The sequence below is a fragment of the Prinia subflava genome, chromosome 4 (assembly GCF_021018805.1).
Source record: "Prinia subflava isolate CZ2003 ecotype Zambia chromosome 4, Cam_Psub_1.2, whole genome shotgun sequence".
NCBI classification, from domain to species: Eukaryota; Metazoa; Chordata; class Aves; order Passeriformes; family Cisticolidae; genus Prinia; species Prinia subflava.
The window spans coordinates 10532355-10538354 of NC_086250.1; positions in this window are offsets into that span (position 1 = coordinate 10532355).

The window sequence follows — 6000 nt, forward strand, 5'->3', positions numbered from 1 at the left end:
GCATTGCTGCTGCCATCAGCACGGGGTGTGCACAGAAGTGCCCCAAATCAGACACTCGGTTGTGATCCCACAGGGAGAACTTATTCCGTATTGTTTCACAGCAGTCAAGAGCATGATAAGGGGGAATAACGTGTTGAATACACTTTAAAAACAGGTCCTGAGGAGTGTATAGTGTTAGGGTCTGACCCTGTTTAAGCCCCTGAAGTGGTCCCACTGATTTTAACAGGACTGCTGGGTCCCCAGAGCCCCCCTTTGTGCTCCTGTGAGAAGTGTCCCTGGCAGCAGCCCTTGCCCCAACAAAGGACCGCATTCAAACCAACAGAGCTTGGCTCAGGAGCTGCACACCCAGCTTATATGGGACAGATTTGCAGGCTTGACCTGACACAGAAGCAACACTGCAGGACATCCAGAGCAGAATGCAGCAGAGATCAATTTCTGAGTTAGTTACACTCGAGATTTAACCCGAGCTACTCCCCTCTGTCCCCAGACCCACTCTTGTCCCTCACCTCCAGCTGCTTTTCTACAGTAACATTGGCAACTAAAAGAAAAACCCAACCCTACAAACAAAACCCCAAATCACCCAGCCCAAGCTTTCCAGTGTGACTGAGCCAGAGGTCACCCAAGGGCAAGTGCCAGCAGAAGGGAAGTGGAGGGCACACATGACCAGGCTGGAAAGACTCTTTCCAATGGCAGTGCAGACTTCTGTGAACTTTATTGAAACTGCTTTTTTGGAAGAACAAATACATTTCATTTCCTGCAACAACAGTGTGTTGCCCATAGCAGAGGCTTTTAGACTGCAAATGAGGATTTACCAGGGGTGGGATCATTACCAGTTACAAAACCACTTTGCAAAATTAAATAATTAGCAAGGACATCAACTGCATTCTCCTGGCATAGGCCACGTGAGAGCTTTTACAAGTGCAAACTCCATTTTCAGTTCATCAATAACCTGAATTCATACAAAACCCACACATTAATGCTGATCTGCAAGAGGACTAGCAGAGTGGATATTTTCATTTCATAAAATGTGTACTGAAACCTTAGATTGCATTTAGCTTTAAGGCAGTGTGGAAAAAACACTTTATCCAACCTCTGGAGGGAAAAGCCCCATAAAAATTGATCAGTTCTCATACCAGATTTTTTAAAATGAAATTGCAATCAGAAAATGCTTGAGTACAAACTTCGAGCAAGAAATCAAACAAACTGGTTAATTTACACACATGGAACAAATGGTAAATAAAACTTCACTGACTCCAGCACTCAAGATGCAACCACTTAAAAGAAAGTGTCTTTTAATAATTGAAATAAAGCCACTCAGATAGATCCATTCACCTTTGATGTCCTATCTATTTATAAAATGATCCAATGTGTAGCGAAGTAGAAAAAGCATTCAGTCTATTGCGAAAAAAAAAAAAAAGGAGGCGGGGTTGTTTGAGACAAGAGAGAGCCCATGGCAACAGAAAGTCAAATTACACTCCAGAAACACCAAAACAAAACCTGGATCCTTTTTAAGACTCATCAAACAAACAGGACTCTCCTAAACAGGAAATGAGGAGCTTCCAGCGCTACTTTGATCAGTGTTAGAGTGCAGTGATTTGGCTGGCCAATGGCCACTAACAAGGACACAGCTGCTGCTGCACCAGCTCAGTGGCCCAAAGCTCAGAGCAAGCCCAGCTTCACAGTTTAAAGCCTCCATAGTGAAGGAGATACCAACCCCTGCAGCCAGAAAATTCTCTCTGGTACCTTTCTCTCATTAGGGATGGGATTCCTATGTATTTCTGTGGGAATATATTCAATATTCCAATAATGAGTGTATACTCATTAAAAAAACTGCCAGAGCATAAACATGTCATTTTAGAGAATTAGACTGAAAATACTAAGCCTTGTTTAAAATGTTTTTATTTTCAGTACTGAACTGCTACTTTAATATTTAGCTGAACATTTAAAAGTCTGAATCCACATTTGCTCATTTTAACATTGCTCACCTTTTTGATAGAGGTGTTGCTTCCTTTGTTTTAACCTCATAGCCCTTTTGTGATGCTTTCCCAATTTTAGACTACCTGAGGTTACTGTAACTAGATGTACCACAAAATAACAGTGACATTGAATATATGGTCTCTCTTCCCCAGATATTGAAGCAAAGCCACCCACTTCTTAAACCAGCAAATCATTGCAGTCTTGTTCGATTATAACAGCACCTGTACTAACTTTGGATAGAAACTTTAAACAGTTGACTTTTCTTCCTGGTCTGCCAGATAAACGAAAATGTGTTGGGGGTGTGACTGCTGGTGCTCAGGTTTGAGTTGTTCTTTGGGTTTTTTTTGGGGGGCGGGATGGCAGGATTAATAATGTTATTTATTAAATACTGAGGTAGGAATGTACCACCTAACTGATGCCACCAACTTGCTTTAGAGTGCCTTCTATTTTGTGTTCTATTTAACTGGAAAGCTTGTACAAAGTCCATTTATTCCTTGCAGATGTTGGCTCTGGGTTGCCATTTTGTGCTTAACAAGAGAAGAAAGCACAGGGTACACTCAACACTAAGTCTCATCCTAACCACAGTAAAATCACCCAGCAGCATTGCAGTTGCTAACAGGATTCAGCACTGCTCTCACAAAACATACATCCACTATTCTCAACAAGTTTGCCATGGTTGAGAAGCTGTGCAAACATTTTCCTAAAGAAGACTCCTGCTGAAGCTGTGGCTGCAGGCTCCAGCCCTCTTGAAAACAAGACAAGAACAGCAGAACAAATTGTACTGCACACCCAAATTCTGTAATTTTGGGATTATTTTCTTATGCTCTCCCATACAAAATTTAGGATCATCTTCCAGACATCTGACCAACTCCTTAATAGTCCCACAAAGGACTCATAGTGGTTTTTTGCCCCATAACACCACAGTAAAAATTGACTTTTCATATGAGTGCTCACCCAGCCCAGAGAAGGGAGAGCCAACCTGACCTCCCCTCACTTTTCCATGTTTGATCACACATGGTAAAGACTTGGAACACTTCCCTCAAAGGGCACAACAGGGACAGTTGTTTCTGCACGGATGCCTGACAAAACCAGCAGGTATTTTGTAAAGGTAGGAAGTACTGAGCCTTAGTTGCTACACCTCTGCAAAGACTGGCAGCAAGATCTGTGTGAAAAAAGGCACAGAGTGACAGCAGAGGTACTTACGTTGAAGCACGCCTCTGTATTATTGAGGTCAGCATTGTAACTTATTTCTAAAGCTTACATTTTCAAATCAAATACAGTTATGGCCTTAATATGGCAGCAAACCTCCCCCTTGCATTCTAACAACCTCCCAGTGTCCTCTTCCTTCCACCTTCATCTAAGCCCCCTAGAAACTTAACAGCACCTGAAAACACCAGATCTTCCAAATATAAAGAGCAATTTCAACTTTTTTTATATAAGCAGAACAGCTGGAAACCACCCATGGTCTTAGAAGGGGTGATGGAAATATCTGCCATACTTCTGACATGTTACTGCCATCTTCTCACAGGCTCGTGGGTGCCCTGACATCACTGAGACACTTCAAACCTTGTCCCAAAACCGTCCTCTCCTTCCCAGGCTCCCCCAGCCCCCAGAAAGGGCTGCAAGCAGTGAATTAAAACTGCAGCTGAAGGGGCTCTGTGAGCCTGGTGGGACCTACAGCCTCAGCACTGCCCATGTGAAGGCAGGAGGCCACGAGCACCTTCCAGGTGTGCTCTTTGGGGCCACTCCTTGCCACCTTGCTGGCCCTAACAGTGGCATGCCCGAAAAGCAGGAGCATCTTCACTGCTCCACAGGTAAACTGACACCCAAAACTGTCCATTTAAACAAACACCAAGCTTCTGAATCAGTTCTGACTGCAGGCCTCACTCCTTTTATCCTTTCAACTCTGGCCACAAACACAACCACTAAGACAATGGACTCAGATCTGCCCAAAGCTGTTCTCCCACTGAGCACTATGGCAGCTTCCACTGGAATTCTGATTTCTGCCTTATACAGTTTAAGTATCTGGGCCTCTGCAGCAAAATTTAAATGGATATATATTAATCATACCATTATGCCATAGAAGCAACCACATACTCCAGATGCCTCTTCCAGAGGAATTCAGACATACTTTCTGTACTGGATAGCTTTTGTGCACTTGTGGTATGCTGTAAGAAAATGTTACTTTTCAACCTAGATCAAGAGTAGGAAAACAGTGACCAGGCTTAGCCTCATGGAACATGATTTTGGTCTCTTTATCCAACTGGACAATTCTCTCGAGAGTGGCACAGTGAGGTCTGTCAGAAGATGTGCTCAAAAGGTCTCTTCAGCCTTCAGCAGTTTCTTCCGTTCCTCCCTTGATTCTCAGAGTTCTCAAAGACATTTTAATGTGACTTTAATGTGGCCTGGCTGCTGTGGGGTGTGCACACTGAATCTGGGGCTCCTCCCCTAGGCCTGCTCCACTCAGAACATTGCCAAGCCCACTCAAGGAACCAGCTGAGCTTGAGGCTCTTGTGTCATATTGAAGTATGGCACTTGAGCAGCCTTGAGTAAAACACAGTGTGCACAAAACAGAACTCTTAAGGCAGTAGAATATAGCTAACTTTGAACTCCCAGGAGAAAAGCCTAACAGTATTTTAGTATCTAAACATTCACATTAAAAATATTTTTATATGTCAAAATGTCTATAGTGCTGGAAAAAACTAATAACATTTGTTGACATTCTTAAAATTGTTTCATATTTTATCTCATAACAACAAAAGAATCATCAAAATGCTTGGTTAAATATGTACTTGCCACACTATCTGTAAGATAAACACACCAAAAAAGGTTTTTTGATATCAAATTTTGCTATTTGAAACAGCTGACTTCTGTCATTCACACTGTTTGAACATCTGTAAGCCTACTGCTGCTATTTTATAAGGAGGGAAGGATGTTGAACCAAGCAGAGCTCTGCAAATCCAGGCAGTCCAGATTTTAGCCTTCCTATTTTAGAGAATTATCAACTAAACCAGGCTTAGTTACTGTCTTACACCAACAGCAATACATACCAATGCTTAAAGCAACGTATAAAACTATGTCCTCTTTAAAAAGAGTGGAGTCTGAGTGCTGACTTGATTGGGAATGAGCTTTCATGGCAGTCCTGACATATTCAGCAAAGTCAAGTAGAGCACCAGCATGTCCAAAGCTGTCTTTAGCTGAGCAGAAAAAATCAGGATATTAACAGCTCATGTATTTCTGTTCTGCTCCCCCAGAATCTTCTTGGTATTGTGACTTTTAACCTGCCAACACTTAATAATGAAAAATGTGAATGCAGATACAGGAAAATTGCTCTCCAAGTTTAGATTCTCTCAGCATGACCACACAGGGTTGATACATATAAAAATAATCAGTATGCAACTACCTCAAAAGATGGCAGGACCAAAGTAGTGAATAAGTCTATCCTTATAAACTGGAATATACACCAAGTGATAAAGTGAGAAGTGACTTGGAAGTGAAATTAGCATCTCAACAAGTCAGGAGAGAGACACAAAGAGAAACCAAGTAGTTCCACACGTTCATGTCTAGAGCCACTTTTTGCAACTGCTACAAAAAGCTGCTTTTGCAGGACATAAATCAACAGCTTTGCTTCTTGTTCGGTTCTTTGTAGAGAACCGAACCTTTCCAAAATTGTAATTTTCGTATTTACTATGCTAGACAGATGACTTGAATTTTTACAGTATGCAATTCAGATTGTAGGAGGCATTTAAACAGAGGTGATTTACAATAGTGAAATATATTTAAATCAGAACATTTTGATTCATTTAGAACCATTAAAATGGTATCATTTTTGACTTGTAACAGCTTTATCTAGGACTTGTGGTCAGAAGAGGGAAGGCTGTGCAGACCAATAAAACTCTAATGATATCAACCATATCCAATATCTGACACAACTCTCAAATAAAAACCAACAACTAAAGGCTGTAAGATGGACTCCTACAAGCACTCTCCCATCTTTGATAAGAATCAGAGGTACAATGAACC